General features: G+C 43.7%; 1 protein-coding gene across 1 annotated transcript in view; it reads right to left on the reverse strand.

Annotated features, from left to right (window-relative positions):
* SOX5 (SRY-box transcription factor 5) overlaps window positions 1-21833 on the reverse strand; it is a 973495-nt gene that overhangs the window by 810661 nt on the left and 141001 nt on the right. The window contains exon 2 of the mRNA XM_081957811.1: window positions 13215-13341. The gene's annotated coding sequence lies outside the window, so the exon portion shown is untranslated. The remainder of the gene's footprint in view (window positions 1-13214; window positions 13342-21833) is intronic.

Below are 21833 nucleotides of genomic sequence, written 5' to 3' on the forward strand. Positions count from 1 at the left end.
AGGTTTTCCAGTCCAACCCCCTGCTCAAACAGAAGACCCCATACCATTTCAGACAAGTGGCTGACCAATCTCTTTTTTAAAACCTCCAATGTTGGTGCACCTACAACAGGGGTGTCCAAACTTGGGAACTTTAAGACTTGTGGACTTCAACTCCCAGAATTCCCCAGCCAGCCGGCTGGGGAATTCTGGGAGTTGAAGTCCACAAGTCTTAAAGTTCCCAAGTTTGGACACCCCTGACCTACAACTTCTGGAGGCAAGTTGTTCCACTGATCAATTGTTCTAATTGTCAGGAAATTCCTCCTTAGTTCTAGGTTGGTTCTCTCCTTGATTAGTGTCCATCCTTTGCTTCTTGTTCTGCCTTCAGGCGCTTTGGAGAATAGCTTGACCCCCAGAGGTGGGGTTTCACATAATTTTACCACCAGTTCATTGCACACTGAAAATGTGAGAGTGCACTTTCCGTGCATGCTTGTGCCCCTGGTTGTTAAGTGAAACTGTCACCAAAGGTGAGCACAGGACCCCAGGACAGTGCAACTGTTTTAAATATGAGTCGATGGCCAAGCGTGAATTTTGATCATGTGGTCAGAGGAACACGGCATTGGTCCGCCCCGAGTCCTTCGGGAGAGGGTGCGGCTAAGAAATAAATATTTATTATTATTATTATTATTATTATTATTATTATTATTATTATTATTATTATTATTATTATTATTATTATTACTACTACTATTATTATTATTATTATATTGGTCGTAAATGTGGAAAATGGTCCTAAGTCACTATTTTCAATGCTGTTGTAACTTGGAATGTTCACTAAACGAACTGTCATAAGTCGGGGACTATCTGTACTAAGCAGTAATGGTATCCTCTTTTCTTCACTACCGGTTCAGTAGCGGGAGCGGACGTGCACGTCTGGGCATGCACAGAACCTTCCGTGCATGCTCAGAAGCCCCGTGATGACGTCATGGAGGGTGTGCGGAGCCTTGAGTCGCCGCCACTACCGGTTCTCTCAAACCGGTGCGAACCAGGGAGAATACCATCACTGGTACTAAGTGAGCTGATAGTTACCAATGCTGCATTTTGTTCTTACATTAGCAATGGGCCATCAGCTAAAGAGTCCTCAGTTTAAACCTTTAGGTTGACCAAGCTGAACTTAAGACCCGTGATGGCAGGTCTAAGGTGGCACATGGAGCCATTTGTCAGGGCAGGCAAGGCGTTGCCCTGCCAGCTGGCCAGCACACATCCGCGCGCCAGCCAGCTGACTTCGGTCTTCTTTTAAGGCTGTTTTTTGGGGGGCTTTCTACACAATAGAAATAGGGGCAAAAAACTGGCCCTATGGGAAAACCAGAAATCACCATTCTCGAACTTCCGGGGTCCCCGTGAGTCTGTTTTTCATCCTCCAGAGCAGTGGGTCTCAACCTTCCTAATGCCGCAACCCTTTAGTACAGTTCCTCATGTTGTGGTGACCCCCAACCATAAAATTATTTTATATTTTCTGCATTTGTTCGAAAATATGTGTTTTCCGGTGGTCTTAGGCGACCCCTGTGAAAGGGTCGTTCCACTCCCGAAGGGGTCCCTACCCACAGGCTGAGAACCACTGCTCCAGAGGCTTCAGGGAAGCTCCTGAGGCCTCTGGGGGGTGTCCAGGGGGGAAGCTGTTTTCACCTTCCCCAGGCTCCTAGAAAGCCTCTGGAGCCTGGGGAGGGTGAAAAAACTGTGGCAAAAGCAGGGGAGTGTCGCTGGTCACGCGTGCATGCGCAGGGGGTATGCGCATAGCATTATGGGTGTGGCACGCCGGCACACGATCCCCCTGTGCTCCCCCCCCCCCCGTTTTGGCACAGGAGTCAAAAAAGCTTCCCTATCACTGACTTAGACTAAGAGAGACTTTGAGGGAAAACGCACAACACGGCATGCCTGGAAGTAATTATCTCTGTAACACATTAGAAATATTTTTGGTTGGACATTCAAGGTAGCCTTCCATTGCTTGGCATCTCCTACTTGCTAAATTAAAGCAAAATGAAGAAAATTCTAGAACAGATTGGGTCCCAGCTGTATGGAAAATGAATAACTCCTCCCGATTATATAAAAGTCTGTAGAGATTCTCAGTCATTCCAGGTCATGGTTGTCCCAAAGGTGGTTTTTTTTTCAGGAGGCAAGTGGACTTCCTTGTTTTTTTTCTTTGAAGACATTTCACTTCTCATGCAAGAAGTTTCTTCAGCTCTGACAGGATAGTGCGGAATGGAAGGATTTATTTTTCTTGCAGCAGCTGGTCATTTGCATCCTTTTAGAGGGTCGTTGAAGCCCTGGAGGCTTATCTGTGTCCTCAGGGTCACCTTAGTAGTGCAAATGATTCCTGTAGTCTGCCATTTCCCCCCCCCCCCCTCTGGAAATCCATTCCTACTTCCACACCATTCAGAGGGTCTTCATCCCAAATTGTATAGCTAAAAGTCTGTAGAGATTCTCCGTCATCAATGTTCTCCCTGGTTATATTCAACCAGGGACTTGTCGTGCAGAAGACCTGTATGGAAGAGAACTATAATTCTGTTTTTAACCAGGATTGTAATGCAGTTTCTAATGCAAAAGTGGCAGGTTGGAAGAGGTGCATGTAAATTTATTATTAATGGGTGGAATGGATCTGACATCTTGCCCAGCTTATTATCTTAGATTACAATCGTTCCAAACTACATTATTTTTGTCCTCTGTCTCAATTTCCTTTCCGACAGTCCTGTTGATGATGAAAATGTACACCCAACTGACGAGTACAAATATTGAATGTTTTCTGAAACTCAACTATTTACGTTCTGTTATGTGTTTTTGACAGATTTTGACAGATGAAATGTATTACTAGTACATGACAGCTGAAAGTTAAGAAGCTTTGAGATGATGCCTGCCAAAACTATTAAGAGATACCAACAAGTCTACAGAACTCGCATTAATTATTTCCACTTTTAAAGTATGTTTTTGGAGTCTTGAATTCGTAATTGGGTCGAACAATTAGAAATTAAATATTTGATTTCAATGAGGATTCTGGAAAGGATCTGGAGGCTAAACCATACAATAGAAAAACTTCATTGTCACACTAATCAGCATACATTAAAATGAAATTTCATTGCATACAGCTCTTAAAGGATCTCCACCTCCAATATGTACATCACATAAATATGACAAAACAAATAAATAAATACAAAATTATGCATATACCCATATATATTATATGACACAGAGAAACAACGCAGTCTAGTTCTGATGTATACATGTACATGGCGGGAAAAACTAATCTTGCAAGTTTACCAGACAGGTGGCATAAGGAACAAAGAAGTTACAAGATCTGGTAGTCCTGCTAGAAATACTTGGAAACGTCCACCCAGGGGGGGGCAACAGAAACAGACCGTAAAGTGGGTGCGTGGGGTCTCTAAAAATGCTTTGAGCTCTAAGCCCATAGCGCTTCTAAGCATTATCCTGAATAACAGGATGCAAGCTTCCTAGAATCTTCTCGGCTGTCTTTACCACTCTCTGTAGGGACTTTCTATCTGAGGCACTGCAGCAGTGGTGGGTTCTGGATCCTATTGCAACCGGTACCTGCAATGGGGCCCGGCATCCACCACATGAACGTACGCAGCATGTGCGCTGCGTGCACATGTGTACTTATCGCCCGCGATGCTCCAGCTGCTCGGCTGAGCATTGCACAGGTGCCGTATGCTCTGTGCGTGGGTGCAAAAGCCCCAATCAGCTCAAATACAGGTAAGGAGGGCGGGTGGGTGGCCTCAGGAGCACCATACTGGAATGGTACCTGGTGCTCCAAGCAGGCATTGGTACACGCATACTGGGGCATACCAGTCATATCCCACCACTGGTGCGGGGTCTCTAACAATGCTTTGAGTTCTAAGCGTGTAGCGCTTCTAAGCAGTATCCTGAATAACAGGATGCAAGCTTCTTATAATCTTCTCGGTTGTTCTCACCACTCTCTGTAGGGACTTTCTATCTGAGGCACTGCAGCCACCAAACCAAACAGTGATGCAGTTTGTTAAAACACTCTCAATCGTGCCTCCGGCAGGCCTGGGTTGCTGCCAGTTCCAGTGGCCCAGGCCACCGAACCACTACCGGTTCAGCCGAACTGGTCCAAACTGGTAGGAATCCACCTCTGTCCAGTATATATCCAGCTGGTCATAAAAAATCCAATGAAACTCACTTAACAACTCAGCAATGAAAATTCTGGTCCCAATTGTGTTTGTAAATCAAGGACTCCCCGTACAGGATTACCTGCATTTTTGTATTTAGTTAAGCTGCCCTATAGAATACGTTGCAGTAGTGAACTATGGGGTTTTATCAATGTTACTTTCTGCCTGCACATTGGAAAATGATAGTGTCACTGACCCCTCCCCCCCCCTTTCCTTATATAAGTAAGCAATACCACAGATAAGGGAAACACAGCCTGGAGTTCCATTATTATCCTTTTCTTTTAAAATTAAAAGAGTTGGGAGCGGTTTGATCCCCACGGACACTGAGAAAGCTTCAAAAAAAAGGGGGGAAACCCCAAAAGGGATGAATCAGTTATTTAAAGGAATTGCGATTTGCATAATTCATCACCGACTCCAGGAAAGCCATAGATTCCCCCTCACCCCCCTTCTCCCCCTCCCCCTCCCCCAAAACCACAAAGGAGGAACAGTATGAGTCCAGGATAAACTTTAGCGCTCCTATTTTACATATTTCTTTTGGCTCCCTCTCTCTCTTTCTCTTTTTGGTCATAGGGGCGATGATGAATCTACTTCCGTTTGACTCCTATTTTGAGCTGTGATATTTTAATCTGTCCTGTTCGTGCTGGAACCGTGGAGATTAATGTGCTGGGTGACAGAGCTCAGAGGAAATAGCATAAATAAAGTAAAGTGGAGATCTGACGTCTCAAATTTTATTGCCCTCTTTTTTTATTGTAGCCTCAGCACAAACAAAGCACAGCTGCGTTCTGCCTTAGCGGTCTGAGCTCTCGGCCTCCGCCAGTCCCCTACTGCGTCTCGAGGAAATGGATCTTGGGGTGGGAGGGTCCTTATTCAGATAGACTGTTCTGATCAAGGCTTCCTGATACAGTAAAAAGCACACGCTCAATCCCCAAAACCCTCTTTTTATTTCAACGGCTGTGAGTTATGTTCATTCACAGCCCGTAATGAGTCACAAATAGTTTGTAAAGAGTCTGACAGAAGTCTGTCACAGTCCTTCGGGATAAGGCTGATAAGCACCCATCTTTATCTCCCTTGAAACACTGCCAAAGACCTAATTGGCAATTAGCTTTGCAAGGCCACACGGAGCACAGAATCAAAACAGAGCTTCAGAGTTTAATTGACCAGAACGAACAAAAGTTGCTTCCTGCAAATCCTCATGTGCCTTTGCTTCTCCTTTATGTCTTATGGGAGGAGCCACATCTCCAAGCCTTATTCCCGAGTTGCCCCTTTTGTCTTAACTGTTCTTGCCTTCTGGCAGCTCTGCGCATGCACACTGGGAACAGGTTCCCCCTGTTCCTCTGCCTCGCTGTTATCCGACTCGGGAGGCTCTGGAGGCAGCACATAACTCCGAAATGGCCCTGGTCCCTCTTTGCCTCTGACACAGAGCCCTTGTCCAAGCCTTCCCCAGACTCCAGGGCTGGCCCATGTTCCTCCCCAACTGTCCAACTCTGCTGCCAGTTCTGCAGACCAGACATTCACACATACATAGAGTCTTCTTCCCTATCCTTTTCACATTAGCAAAGCAATTAGAGTGGAGCTGGAAGGGACTATGGAGGTCTTCTAGTCCAGCCCCGTGCTCAACAGGAGACCCTATACCTCGCTAAATGTCTATGGTGATTCTCAGTCATCCAGATCATGGTTGTCCCAAAGGTGCTTTTTTTTTCAAGAGGTAACTGGACTTTCTGGTTTTTCTTTGAAGATGTTTCACTTCTCATCCAAGAAGCTTCTTCAGCTCTGATTGGATGGTGGGGAATGGAAGGATTTATATTCCTTGCAGATAGCTGGTCATTTGCATCCGTTTAGAGGGTCGTTGAGGCCACTTGGAGGTTTCTCTGTGTCCTCGGGGTCACTTGAAGAGTAGAAATGGGTGTGAAGCCTTTTTCGCTGCAGTTGCCTCTTGAAAAAGCATCTTTGGGAGACCCTACATCATTTCAGACAGGTGACTGTCCAGTCTCTTCTTAAAAACCTCCAGTGATGAATCTTCCATAACTTCTGAAGATAAGCGGTTCCACTGGTTAATTGTTCTAACTGTCAGGAAATTTCTCCTTAGTTCTAAGTTGCTTCTCTCCTTGATTAGTTTCCACCCATTGCTTCTTGTCCTGCCCTCAGGTGCTTTGGAGAATAGCTTGACTCCCTCTTCTTTGTGGCAGCCCCTGAGATATTGGAAGACTGCTATCATGTCTCCCTTAGTCCTTCTTTTCATTAAACTAGACATACCCAGTTTCTGCAACTATTCTTCATATGTTTTAGTCTCTAGGCCAGAGGTGTCCAAACTTGGGAACTTGAAGACTTGTGGACTTCAACTCCCAGAATTCCCCAGTCAGAACCTGAAGACTTGTTGACTTCAACTCCCAGAATTCCCCAGCCAGAACCTGAAGACTTGTTGACTTCAACTCCCAGAATTCCCCAGCCAGCTGGCTGGGGAATTCTGGGAGTTGAAGTCCACAAGTCTTCAAGTTCCCAAGTTTGGACATTCCTCCCTAGGCCTTTGATCATCTTAGTTGCTCTTTTCTGCACTTTTTCCAAAGTCTCAACACCTTTTTTGTAATGTGGGAACCAAGACTGGATGCAGTCTTCCAGGTGTGGTCTTATCACACACACACACACACACAATCACAAATAGATTTACTCAGAAGTAACCCCTGTTCAGTTCCAAGGAGTTGGAAAGAATGAGAAACATCATAACAGCCGCTGTCCAGCACAGATGAACTCAAATGGGTCTAGCTCCTTTGCAAATCCCACCTAGGACAAGAGAGTGTGTTGTGTTGAATTAATGCAACTGTACCAGAGCTGTAAACATTAGAATGAGCCACAGATGGCAGTGAAGGGTTGGTCCATAAACATTTATGAGTCATCACAGATTCATTTCTATCCTTTTTGTGCCTGCTTTATTGCATTTGGGCATGCAAACGGGGCCTGCCTTTCTTCCTTTTATCTCCTCAATGTCCCTGCAAGGTAGACAAGATGTAGCTCCATGGTTGAGAGGAGAATTGATTTCTTAAGCATGTATTCCTTAATCGGCATGGCCCTCTCATAGAAGTTAAGGAATATACATGATGCTGGAGAATTTCAGAAGCTAAGTGCAGCCAGGTTTCAAGCTATTACATTGCAGCTGTGTTCACACACAGGGAACTAAGCCATCGGGTTAATGTTGATTTCCTGCAATAGTTGAGCAATTGTGGTTTGCACTCTTGGAAGGAGCACTCAGAGGCCTTCCTTCCTTACCTCCTTCCTTCCTTTTGTTCTTTTCCTTCCTTCCTTCCCTCCCTCCCTTTATTTCTTTTTCACTTTTCTATTGCTTTTGTCTCTTTTAACTTACTTACTTCCTTTTTGTTATTTTTTTTCTTTCCTTCCTTTCTTCCCTCTCTCTCTCCCTTTATTTCTTTTTCATTTTTCTATTACTTTTCTCTCTCTTAACTTCCTTCCTTCCCTCCTTCCTTTTGTTTCTTTCCTTCTTTCCTTCCCTCCCTCCATTTACTTCTTTTTCACTTTTCTATTACTTTTGTCTCTTTTAACTTCCTTCCTTCCTTTTGTTATTTTCTTTCTTTCTGTCCTTCCTTCCCTCCCTCTCTCCCTTTATTTCTTTTTCATGTTTCTATTACTTTTCTCTCTCTTAACTTCCTTCCTTTCTACCTACCTTCCTTTTGTTCTTTTCCTTCCTTCCTTCCTTCCTTCCTTCCTTCCTTCCCTTTCTCTCTCTCTCCCTTTCTCCCTCCCTCCCTTTCTCCCTCCCTCCCCCCCCTTTTCTCTCCAAACTGTGTGGTGTTTAATATGATTGAGAGAATAAAATATGAAATACATGCCTGGAGAGCAATCATATAAACTGCATTTCAGTTTAATTAAATTTAAATGCAAGTGGGTAAGAATCTCAGTATGGTTGGGAGCTATCGACATGCCAAATTGCTTTTAAGCTAACATAAATACACTCCCTCCTCATTCATCAGAGGGAGATTGGGTTTTAGGGGACCAATTGGAGGCTAATAGCCAGAATATCTCCAATGATGCTTCTGACATCTCTTGCCAATGTAGCCATAATGCCGAAATGGCAATTAGGTGAGCTATTTATCCATAAAGATTATGTGAAAGAGTAGCTAGAATTCTAGACTGGGGAGTCCCAGCTATAGGTCTCCATTTAATCACAGTTCCTGAGTGATCTTTTAAACTTAATCTGATCCAACTGTTCTGGGGGGGGGAAAGGAGAACAAGGAAATTAGGAGTTATGAAAAAGATGATGCTAGAACTTGAGGTCATATCCTATGAAGACAAGATGAAGGAGCTTGGGATATATATGAAGAACGGTTGCAGGAACTGGGTATGTTTAGCTTAAGAGAAAGAAGGACTAGGGGAGACATGATAGCATTGTTCCAATATCTCAGGGGTTGCCACAAAGAAGAGGGAGTCAAACTATTCTCCAAGGCAACTGAGGGCAGAACAAGAAGCAATGGGTGGAAACTAATCAAGGAGAGAAGCAGCTTAGAACTGAGGAGAAATTTCCTGACAGTTAGAACAATTAATCAGTGGAACAGAAGTTGCCTCCAGAAGTTGTGAATGCCCCAACACTGGAAGTCTTTAAGAAGATGTTGGATAGCCATTTGTCTGAAATGGTATAGGGTTCCCTGCCTAGGCAGGGGGTTGGACTAGAAGACCTCCAAGGTCCCTTCCAACTCTACTATTGTATTGTATTGTATTGTATTGTATTTAGTATGGAGAACAGAATACAGAATAACAGAATTGGAAGGGACCTTTGAGGTCTTCTAGTCCAACTCCCTGCTCAAGCAGGAAACCCTATAACACAGAATTTCAGGCAAGTGGAGGCAAGTTGTTCCGCTGATTAATTAGTCTAACCTTCAGGAAATTTCTCTTTAGCGCTAGGTTGGATCTGTTCTGACCTGGGCTTGCTCAGCAGCATGAAGCTGAGTCCTCGTCCCAATAAACCCCTTTTATTTAATTTACAGTGAATTCCTCTCCAGCAAAGTCTTTCCTCTCCCCCAGTCTTTGAAGAGAGTTCACAATTACCAACCTTTATTAGGCTTGGCCGATATCTTTCAGATGCCGCAATACTTGGCAAGAATGCAGGAACGAACTAATTGTCTCCTGCAAACTCCACTCCCCCTGGGGGGGGGGAAGCTATGCGATCCAGACGTGCCACATGGGATGTGGGAAAGCCGAGTGTTGGTGGGCTGGACTAGGCGGGCAGCCACAGGATGCTCATCTTTGCGCAGCAGCACCAGCAGAGGCGGAGGTGTGGGGAAAAGGCAGGCGCACCGCACAGGCTGCAGGAAAGCTGAGAAACGTAAAGACAAGCCTCCTGCAGCCAACTGCCCACTCTTCCCTACCATATCTGGACTTAGCCGCTCCAATACAGCTGCGAGCAAGCAGAAGACTGCAGGGGGAATCCGATACATGCAGAAAAAATAAGACATCCCCCGAAAATAAGCTCTAGTGCTTATTTTGGAGCCCCCCCCCTCCCCAAAAAATAAGACTGGGTCTTATTTTCGAGGAAACACGATATACAGGGTGCTTTCCTTGCGTTCTGAATGTAAACTCACAAACTTCCACAGCTGCAATACTTCTGATATAGTAATCTGTGTGTAGCCACAATAAAGCTATGTTCGATGGGCGTCCTCGGGAAGAGAGGCGAATGAGTGCTATGATGTCATCCTGTAAATGACATAAATGTCATCCCTGGCATTAGCCAAGTCACGACACATATAGTGTTCTTGTGGCATTTGTCATATTCCTATGATGGGTTGGCATACTGCCCTAAATATAATTTACTCTGTTTTTTTTTTTTTCAGTTCCATCTTCGCCTTTTGCCTGATTCAGGCCACTGTAATAAATGGGTTGGTAGCTTACCATGAAGTACAAATCCAGCCAACTGTCATTTAATCAATAAACGGGGGTTAAAATAATCAGGGCTTTACAGAATATGAACACGCGGGTTATTATGGGAAGTACTCGTTACTCCCACGTAACACCTCTCCTGCGCGAGCTGCACTGGCTACCTGTGGCCTTTCGGGTGCGTTTCAAGGTACTGATTACCATCTTTAAAGCGCTCCATGGCATAGGACCTAGGTATCTGCAGGATCGCATCCTACCACACACGTCCCTGCGACCTATCCGCTCACACAGAGAGGGGCTCCTCCTGGTGCCGTCTGCTAGGCAATGCCAGCGGGCGACACCTAGGAGTAGATCCTTCTCTGTGATGGGCCCAACCCTCTGGAATGACCTCCCCCCAGACATTCGAACTACCACCGACCTCCGTTCCTTCCGGCAAAAGTTAAAGACTCACCTATTTCAATCAGCTGGCCTGGCACTTTCTTAGTTTTACCTCCCGGGGATTTATTCATTTTAATTGGGTTTGGGGTTTTAATAAGCTTTTAATGTACTATATTTATTATTCTATATACAGTCTTACAACCTCCTTCACCTACGTATTTAATTATTTAACTGTTTTATGTATGTATTTTATAACGCATTTTAATGACTGTACACCGCCCCGAGTCCCTTTCGGGAGAGGGGGCGGTCTATAAATATGAATAATAAATAAATAAATAAACTAAGTCTTACATTTAGGATCAGCCACAGAGCTAAGGGTCAGGGTGGTGTAGAGGATTAGGTGTTGAATTGGAACTAACAGATAAAGGTAAAGGTTCCCCTTGCACATACGTGCTAGTCATCCCCGACTCTAGGGGGTGGTGCTCATCCCTGTTTCAAAGCCGAAGAGCCAGCGTTATCCGAAGACGTCTCCGTGGTCATGTGGCAGCATGACTAAACACCGAAGGCGCACCGAATGCTGCTACCCTTCCCACCAATGGTGGTTCCTATTTTTTTACTTGCATTTTTACATGCTGTCAAACTGCTAGGTTGGCAGAAGCTGGGACAAGTAATTGGGAGCTCACTCCATTACGCAGCACTAGGGATTCAAACCGCCGAACTGCCGACCGTCTGATTGACAAACTCAGTGTCTTAGCCACTGAGCCACCGCCTCCCTTTTAAAATGATACAATGACTTAATACAAGCAAATAAATGAAAGTTCTAAGATCACAAAGGACAGAAACCTTCATTTCCTACATAAAAAGTTAATTTAATTTACCAAGAATAGGGTTTTAACATGACCTTCCTATTCATTCAAAATTCAACGACAAAAACCTGCAGCAGCCCTTTAAAAAGACAAAGCTACATCAACATCCCAATATTAAAATAACTTTTATAGGCTTTTCCCCTAAGAGTTAAGTTTTGAACTCACAACGAGTTTATACACTATTCCTCTACAAAGTCAGCAAAATAAAAGTTTTCGGAATACTCCAACACACAGTTAGGCAGTTCATTAATGTTGCTAACTTATTCATTTATGCTTTCAGGCCACCTAATAATTTAAATTCAGTGAACGCTACACCAGCAAACGAAACCACAATAAAACAATGATAACGAAACATCACAGCGGGGAAAAATTCTGACTGACCTCTCTTTTCGTAACTATTTCAGGCTTGAGAATTCAGAAAAAATCACAATTCATGATGCTTTTTGAAAGGAAACTAATTCAGAAGCGCATTCCAAAATCTCCATAGAATGGAGCGGGGATTTATTCACAGTCTGCAGCAATTTAATGAATCATATCCAGAATGTGGTAAAATGGTATCCTTTTTTTTTTCTAGTGATGGACAAGCTGAAGAGAATTCAGAACAGGTTTTTCCCGAAGGTTGCAATCTAGACACTCTTTTGATTATAATGAATTCATTCCTTGGTCTCTTTAAAAATCAGGATAAGCAACCTGTGTATGCTTCAAACCAGGGGTGAAATTCAGCAGGTTCAGACAGGTTCTGGAGAACTGGCAGTGGAAATTTTGATTAGTTTGGAGAACCAGCAAATACCAGCTCTAGCTGGCCCCAGAGTGGGGTGGGAATGGGGATTTTGCAGTTTCCTTCTCCTGCCACGCCCATCAAGTCACACTCACAGAACCGGTAATAAAAAAAATGGAATTTCACCACTGCTTCAGACCATCAGCCCCATCATCAGTCCAAAATGGTACAGGTAGTCCTCAACTTACAACCATTTCCTTAGCGACCGTTTGAAGTCAAAATGGCACTGAAAAAAAGTGATTTAGGATCAGTTCTCATTCTTCCTGCATAGCATCCCCACAATCATGTGGTCAAAATTGGGGCGCTTGGCAACTTGCATGCATTTAGGGCTGTTGCAGCATCCTGAGATCATATGATTGTCATTTGCAACCTTCCCCGTTGTATTTCTTTAGCAACCGCAAGATTTATTGGGCAGTTGCAGAGATGTGCTTAACAACCCTGGCCAAAAAAAGCTCATAAAATCAGGTGCAACTCACTTAACAGTCACTTTGAGTAAATCATGTGTAGAAAGTTAGCAACAACCCTTCTCCTAGAAGAGTGAAGTATTTTAGGAAATATTTAAAAAGGCAGACTATTATATTTCCCCTAAAAAAGAAATAGAAATCTTAAGTGAGATAGAGACTCAGCGCTTCAGCTCCCAGCAGATATTTGGTGCCCATTGAGAAGGATTGGGCCAGCCTATCTACAAGACAAATGACCTTCAGCTCCAGAGTGATGGGATTAAGACATGACCCTTCAGGACATAATAGGATTAACAGCAGAGCTCACCACATGGCACAATCTAAGGACATTGCATCACCCAGCAAGCTTCAACCAATCCTGGGAGCTCAGACAACCTCAAGCTATGAACCCTGCATAGCCCCATGGGAGTCTGACAGGAGCCAATAGAACACATGCTCTTGCCCAGGAATAGGAAGTTCAAGTGCAAAGCCCAAGAGAAGGTATAAATACCCCTCTCTCTCAACTCCATGTGGTCAGCTACCCAGAATGCATGGGGTCCTGTCCACCATTAAACCATCTTTCCAAGCAGCCTCCATGTTTCCAGAGTCTTTCCCCCGCTTGGAACTGAACCAGATGGAAATTTCTTCCAACAACATTCTGCCTTCTCTCCAAGCCACATCTCTTTGTCCCCAAACTTACCTGTCTGTCACCAATAATGGGAGAGGGTGTTGCCTCAGCAAGAGATTGACAGGTGGATTATTTCTGATCCAGGTCACTTTCACAGGCAGTAACCCCCAGCTCTTTTTCGTCCCAGTTCTCCATTAATCTGCAGATTTTTTTTTTTAAAAAAAGAAAAGACAAGACAAAAATAAGATGGACTAGATATTGAAATGGGTGTTTTGGGAAATATTGTCTCTCGAAATATATGTATGTAGGCAAGAGCGCACAAATGGGGGAGGATGTTTTGCAGAGAATCATTTCTGGCGGGGCGGGGTGGGGGGAAACGACTCAGCTTGCTACCATAACAAAGCTGGACTGGAAACTTTATCACAGAACGGTGAATTGGGAAGAGAGCATTTTGCAGCCACTCTTATTTGAAGGGAAGTATTTTAAAAGAAAATATGCATAGTTACGTATTTAAACATGCAATTCAAGAAGGGAAGAGGAAACAGATTAGGGGGGGAAAGTGGAACGGAGGTAAAAACAACAAAAGTGGTTTTTAAGGTAAAAACAGCAAGAACAAATGGAGTAAAAGCGATTGTGTCTTTCCTCCATCTTCATTCTGCTTTGCTTTCGGATCTTTGTAGGGTTAAGGTGCCAGCCTAGACACTGGGAGACCGAGAGTTCTAGGCTTGCCTTAGCCATGAAAGCCAGCTGGGTGATTTTGGACCAGTTAGTCTCTCTCAGCCCAACCCACCTCACAGGGTTGTTGTGGGCAAAACAGGAGCAGGAAAGTGCATTGAAATGTTTGCCACCTTGAGTTATTTATTTTAAAAAAACTAGTGGGATAAGAAAGAATGAGAGAGAGAGAGAGAGAGAGAGAGAGAGAGAGAGAGAGAGAGAGAGAGAGAGAGATGGTTCACCAAACCTCCACAACAGCTCTAAATAGCATCTGTCAATCATCCCAAATATCAGTGCAAGAAAGGAGTGGGGGTTGCTCTTTGTTTACTACTCTACCCTACCCTACCCTACCCTATCCTATTCTACTCAACTCTACTCTACTCTACTCAACTCAATATGTGTAGCTCAGGAATACTTGGTGCAGTGGTGGAATTCATTTTTTTTTACTACTGGTTCTGTGGGTGTGGCTTGGTGGGTGTGGCATGGCTTGGTGGGCATGGTTTCATGGGTGTGGTAGGGGAAGGATACTGTAAAATCTCCATTCCCTCCCCACTTCAGGGGAAGATTACTGCAAAATCCCCATTTCCTCCAGTTCAGCTGGTACTTGGGAGGCAGAGAATAGATGAGTGGGGGCCAGTCAGAGGTGGCATTTACCGGTTCTCCGAACAATTACATTTCTGCTACCGGTTCTCCAGAACCTTCTGAATACCACCTCTGACTTGGTGCTGTCTGAGCTTGGTGGTTTTCTTGCAGACATTTCATTATCAAACTAGGTAACATTATCAGTGTCGAGGGGAGTGGGGTTTGCTGTCTGTTTACTATTCTTACTCCCTTCTACTCTTCTCTTCTTTTCTCTATTCTGCAGAATATTTCTAGCTCAGGTTTGAAGTGTAGGGTCCTAGGTGCTCTTTGAGCTTGGTAGTTTTCTTGTGGCCGTTTCCTTATCATGCTAAGTAACATCATCCGTGATCAAACAAGCAAGAAAACCACTAAGCCCAGAAAGCTCCTGGATCCCGCAAACCTTGATTTATCACACAAAATAAAACATGGAAATCTTTCCCATGGCATGTTTAGCCATGCTTGCTACAGTCCATGAGTAGAGGAACAGCACATTCTGACAGTCAAGTCACTGCATTTCTGGAAAGCTATTTTCTTGTCCGATACCAACTTTATCTAATTTGGACTTCTCCCTCCATTTCTTATATATACATGACTGAATGTGCCATAAGTAGTTAAAGGTAAAGATTCCCTTCACACATACGTGCTAGTCATTCCCGACTCTAGGGGGCGGTGCTTATCTCCGTTTCAAAGCCAAAGATAATAAATTCATATTAATAACGTTAATATAAATACATATATGTTATATTATATATTACAGAATAGAATAAAATAGTTCTATGGAAACGGCTAAATCATAACGCGACAAAGCAGGGAGTGGTCTCGGATTTATGTTTCTATTGTAGGTGATAAGAGAACATTTAAATCTATAGTATTTATCGTTTGACGGTTCCACTTTGGGGTTGTTAATTTATTTTTTTTCCAACTTAATCACCCCAGAAGCCTTTTTCTGCTCACTGCGTGACAGCGGAGCGAATATAATCCCTTAGTTGAGTGCCAATTAATAATTTTACAAAAAACTTCATTCAGGATTAACAATCATGAAACAGATACAGTTCCACTGCTAATCCTTCATAAATCTATTGCTAATAGACAGTTATCATTCCGAGAATAAAAGTATGAATTAATCTAATTTTAACATCTTAGCGAGATCATTATTACATGTTAAAGAAATGCACTCCTCCGTGATTTAATGTATTGTTTTAATTATGCCTTTGATTTTAGACTTGCTTTTGCATTACAACCAACCCTAAGGAAAAGAACAAAGCATCTTAGAAACACAATATGTTTTTAAAACGAAGAACTTAAGATTTAAATTAACCCCACAATAGGGACTAAATTCATTTAACAATGAAAAGCCAGCCATATTGGCTCACGGTAATTTAAGTATCCTGGATTTAGCAATGACCTATTGTGATTTTACACAGGTAGTTCTTGACTTATAACTATCGTTGAGACCAAAATTGTGGTCGCAAAAGTCATCACGGTCATTAAGCGGGTCAGCACCTCGCTACATCCAATTATACAACCTTTCCTGTGGCAGTTGTTAAGTGAATGCCGTGGTCATTAAATGAATGTTATGTTGTTAAGTGAACACTGCCATTGTTAAGGGAATCCATTGTACCCACACAACCTTTTTTTGCCAGAAAGTGGAAGTAAAGTCTATTTTCTTTTTTTGGCAAAAAGCATTGTCATTTACAGCCATGTGACGTTGTGAATGGCGGTAAATCAGTAGGGGCTGGGCTTCCTCCTTGGGCACACATGCTGCGCACGCATTTGCACGCCATTGCCCTGCAACGCCCCAGCTGCTTGGCACCCTACGCTGTGCGCAACTGCGCAATTGGCCCATTTCCCTCAAAAAGCGGTAAGGAACGCGAGTGGGCGGTGGGCCCAACGAGCCACCGTTCCGGTATGGTGGCCACTGCTCCAGTTACCACTGGTACACCCCTACCGGGCCGTACCACCCGGGACCCACCACTGCTGTGAATGTGATATAATTTTTGGCCCTTGCAACTGGCGCACAGGACTGCAATGATGGAACTTCGAAGTAGCTCCTTTAGATTTGATCTGATTCACCTGGAGAAAACTCGCAGTTCTGTATCAACCAGCGTTCAGCCCTTTCATTACTTCTCCGTTCCCAAATATGCCAAGATATAGGTGGTCCTCGACTTATGACCACAACGGAGCCCAAACTTTATGTCGCTAAGTGAGACAGTTTTAAAGTGATTTTTTTTTACGAACTTCTCGCCACAGCTGTTAAGTTAGTAACATGGTTGCTAAGTGAATCTGACTTTGCTGGTCAGAAGGTCGCAAAGGGTGATCAGAGGACCCCGGGACACTGTGACCCTCTTGAACCAATTGCCGAGCGTCCGAATTTTGTTCACCCATCCTCGGGGATTCTGCAACTGTCGTAAGTGTGAAAAAAATACTCATAAGTCACTTTTTCCAGGGCCGTTATAACTTTGAACGGTCGCTAAATGAACCGTTGTAAGTTGAGGACTACCTCTATTCATCTGACTCTGCAAAGTGGGTGAAACAAGTCCTTGGAAGCAGCGCTATCAACGGCTACCTCAATATCCCACCTTCTGACAAGCAAAGTCAATGGGGAAAACAGAGTCACTTAACAACCGTGTTGCTAACTTCACTGCATGATTTCGTTTGACAATGGTGGCAAAAAAAGGTCGTAAATTGGGGGCAAAACTCACTTAACAAACGTCTCACTTAGCAGCCGGAATTTTGGGCTCTACTGTGGTCCTAAGCCAAGGACTATTATAATGCCTTGAAGCTTGCTAGGATATACAGTATACCCCCATCCTAAATTTACCACCGTGGCCACCTGCTCAATAGGAAATGACTGTGAAAGGCAGTTTTTTGCTGGAAGAAAAAAGAAAACAGTGAAAGAACCAGAGGAGGAGTGAATGAAGAAAAGGAGTCATTAGCTTCCTTGTCTGACAATATCTCCCTCTCTGCTCTCACCAATTTTTCTCCTTAAGCCACACAACGTGGCAAGCTGGTCCTACTTGCTATTTAGCTTCCATTGGCAATTAAAAGACTCTTCTCTTTTTTTTCCCCTTTGGAAATGACCCAATCTTGACAGGAAGCTGTGTCAGCCGTGCCACATTTAAGAGCTGGGTCCCTCCAAGGGTCAGATTTTTCATTTACTTCCTTTTGTTGTCGTCCCCAAGCCGTCTCTCATTGTCAGGCCGGTGCCTCTGCCGGACACGCTCCAAGTTCCCACTCCAGCTACACGCTGCATGTAAATAGTATTTGTGTTCAGGAAGTCATGTCCAGGGTGGCTGGTGTACATCGAAACCGATGTCGTTTGTCGCTTTAGATCTGTCACTTTAGATCTCGGTCAAGTTGTGGAGGCAACTGGAGCGGGCAGCCGAGGAGGACCGAGATGAAATATTTACTCCCTTTTATTTAAAGCGGCTCTAGTGTCCGTCGCCAATCCAGGCGGGCACCGCTGCTTAACCCTTGTTGGCACCTGTCTCTTTCGACTAGGATAAATGCTACAGTGCATTTCACAGAGGTGGGAGATCAGACGAAGGAAATTTTGGAGTAGCTTCAGCCAGAAAAATACACAGGGACACAATAGATACAAACTCAAGGTAAAGCGCTCCAAACTGGATTGCAGAAAATACGACTTCAGCAACAGAGTGGGAAATGCCTGGAATCTTCTACCTGACTCTGTGGTTCATCCACAAACCCCCAAAACTATAACCTTAAACTGTCTACTGTCGATCTCACCCCGTTCCTAAGAGGTCCATAAAGGGGGTGTGCATAAGCACACCAATGTGCCTACCGTCCCTGTCCTACTCTCCCCACTTATTCGTATCCATTTCCTGTATTCATGATCATGTTTATACTTATATCTGTTATCTTATACATGCTTGACAAAAAAAAAAAACCTGTGGCGACATCCCCAGGTTACAAAACAAAATTCAGATGCTTGGCAACTGATTCATATTTATGAGAGATGCGGTGTCCCTGGGTCATAGAATAGAATAACAGAGTTGGGAGGGACCTTGGAGATCTTCTAGTCCAACCCCCTGCTTAGGCAGGAAACCCTACACCACTTTAGACAAATGGTTATCCAACCTCTTCTTAAAAACTTCCAGTGTTGGAGCATTCACAACTTCTGGAGGCAAGTTGTTCCACTGGTTAATTCTTATCACCGTCAATAAATTTCTCCTTAATTCCAAGTTGCTTCTTTCCTTGATTAGTTTCCACCCATTGCTTCTTGTCCTACCCTCAGGTGCCTTGGATAATAATTTGACTCTCTCTTTTTTTGTGGCAACCCCTGAGATATTGGAAGACTGCTATCATGTCTCCCTTAGTCCTTCCTTTCATTAAACTAGACATACCCAGTTCCTGCAACCGTTCTTCCTATGTTTTAACTTCCAGTCCCCTAATCATCTTCATTGCTCTTCTCTGCGTCATGTGTCACCTTTCGTGACAAGTAAAGTCAATAAAGCCAGATTCACTTATGAACTTAACAACTGTAGTGATTCACTTAACCTCCATGGCAAGAAAGGTCATAAAATGGAGCAAAACTCACTTAACTAATATAAAAATATAAGCTGCCACCTTGACTTTCTGGACCTTAGCCTGCAGTTTCCTCAGTACTGCAACCTGGAAGATTCAGATTTAAATCACTGTTCAACCATATAATGATTTGGGACCATTTTTTTCCCATTCAGGACAACTGCCACTTCACAACTGGACTGCATGATCGGAAACCCAAAAAGTCAATTTCACTTATGTTCCATTGTGAAACGTTTTAGGACTTATTATATGCATATCGTTTTCCTGTATATTGCATGCGTTTTCCCCCATCGTGCATTTTTTCTAAGTGTGGTTTTTTTCCCCCCCAGCTGAAAAGTGAATCACAAATATAAAGAAGCTACATTTCCAATGATTCACCAACTCATCCTGAATGCATGAACAAGCCTATTTCACTAGAAAATACAGACCAAATGAATAGAGTCATTTCCTTAACTTCTTTCAGAAAGTCAGAAATAGACTGAATAGCACCAAAATAACAACAGCAGTTTATCCAAGCGAGATGAGGTTGGTGCAAAGCAGTAGCATCTGTCGGCAATTCCTTTGACAAAAATCACACTTTTCCCAGGATTTCAGCTATAGCAGAGGGCAGCTGTGCAATTCCAAGGAAAAAAAATACAGTTGCAGGGCAGATGTTTTGCGAGAGCTAGTTTGGTCTGGTGCAGGGTTGTTAAACTCAATTTCCTTGAGGGCCGCATGAGGATTGTGTCTGACCACGGTGTGCGTGTGTATGCCAGAGGCGTGATCAGGGTGGGCATGGCCAGGTTGGCGTCACTCATCAAGGCTCCATTTTTGGCCACGGAGGCCTCCTGCAGCCTTTTCCAGCGAAAATGGAGCTTAGGGAGGCTGCTGGTGGCCCATCTGGACTCCATTTTTCCTGGCAGAGGGCTGCAGGAGGCCATTGTGGCAGAAAGCGGAGACGGGCGGCTCATGTGCGGCCTCTCCAAGCTCCATTTTTAGTGGCAAAGGACTGCAGGAGGCAATCGTGGCTGAAAACGGAACCTGGGTGGTTCACATATGGCGTACCCGAGCTCTATTTTCATCGGCAAAGGGCTGCAGGAGGCAATTGCAGCTGAAAACGGAGCCCAGACGGACTGGGCGTGGCCCTCCTGAGCTAATTTTTGCTGGCAGAGGCACCACAAGCCGATCCTTTGCTGTTTCCAAGGCAGGCCTGCGGGCCAGATCTAAGCACCCCCATGGGTCAGATCTGGCCCCCGGCCTTGAGTTTGACACCCTTGATCTAGTGGTAAACACACCTGACTACAAAGTGGGAGACTGTGAGTTTGAGTCCCACCTTAACTATGAAAGCCAGCTGGGTGACTTTAAGCCAGTCGTTGTCTTTCAGCCCATCCCATCTCACAAGGGTGTTGCTGGGGAAAATAAGAGGAGGAAGGCATATGTTCATCGCTTTGAGTTATTTGCAAAAATAGTAAAAATGGGGTACACTCATTAGAGTGAACTATACTTCATAGGGGAAAAAACTGAGGAAAAGTTTCTGTGGTACTCAAGAAACCCCGGGAAAATAAGAAGGGGAAAATTCAGACCAATCAAAAGAAAATATATATGTTACATACAACAGTCCTTAGATAAGCTGTAGGCTTCTTTATCTCAAGAAGTTATATTATCTAGCATGCAAGATAGCTTTTAAAAAGGGGTTTGAGCGAAATCTTAGATGATAAGGGCTACCGAATTACCAATCACAGCAACTATATTTTATTTCCAGTAAGTTGGCGCTTGTTCAGGTGTTTCTCTACATAAGAAATACGTAGTTATTTCAAATCAGAGCCATAAAATAAATCCCTATTTTGGGGACACATTTAGACGTGAAGATCTGGTGCTCTCAGAGAGTGGAGTGCACACTGCCTAAATCTTTCTGTGGTGAGTTATGGGTTAAGGGTGGAAAGTATGCAAAGAAGATGGCTTCAAAGAGTTTTGCTTTGAGTGTGTTTTTCTCATTATGCTCCGAAATCATAGGAAATGTCAACTGCCATGAAACCACCAGGGACAAATATGGAAACAGAAAAGGAAGCAGAATGAAGATCTCACAAGGAAGACAGGTAAGTTCTACAGATACAGATGAAAGATCTGTTATTTCCTACAGAGGCCAACCTGGTTTCTTGGGAACAAAAGATGAATGGTCTTCTCAATTTCTGATTATCACACATTGATTAGTTGATAACCCGGTGTTGCCCGAGTATTTTATTTATAGGGGGGAAATGTCCGGACCAATTGTAATTTCTAATGTTGGTTTTCCCCCCTTACCAGAGAGAATCCCCTTGTGGAGTACTGTGAAGCCGTTACCATGGCAACTCTCCTGCACTGTACAGTAGAAGCCATTTTATGGCAGTACAGTAGAAGCCATTTTAAGGCACCACAGGCTGTATCTTAACAGAACACCCCCCCAAGGGGTGTTAGGGGTGTCTTACCCCCACAGTATTTTTCCCCGAGAGTAAGTCATCTGTGTACCAAGTTTGGTTGAAATCGCGTGAGGCGTTCCAGAGTTATGCTGGAACATACATGCATACATAGCGATAGATAGATAGATAGATAGATAGATAGATAGATAGATAGATAGATAGATAGATAGATAGATAGATAGATAGATAGATAGATAGATAGATAGATGATAGATGATAGATGATAGATAGATAGATAGATAGATGGCAGATGGATAGATGGATAGATAGATAGATAGATAGATAGATAGATAGATAGATAGATAGATAGATGATAGATGGATAGATAGATAGATGATAGATAGATAGATAGATAGATAGATAGATAGATAGATAG

Source organism: Natrix helvetica (genome assembly GCF_964273705.1).
Source record: "Natrix helvetica genome assembly, chromosome: 6".
Lineage (NCBI taxonomy): Eukaryota > Metazoa > Chordata > Lepidosauria > Squamata > Natricidae > Natrix > Natrix helvetica.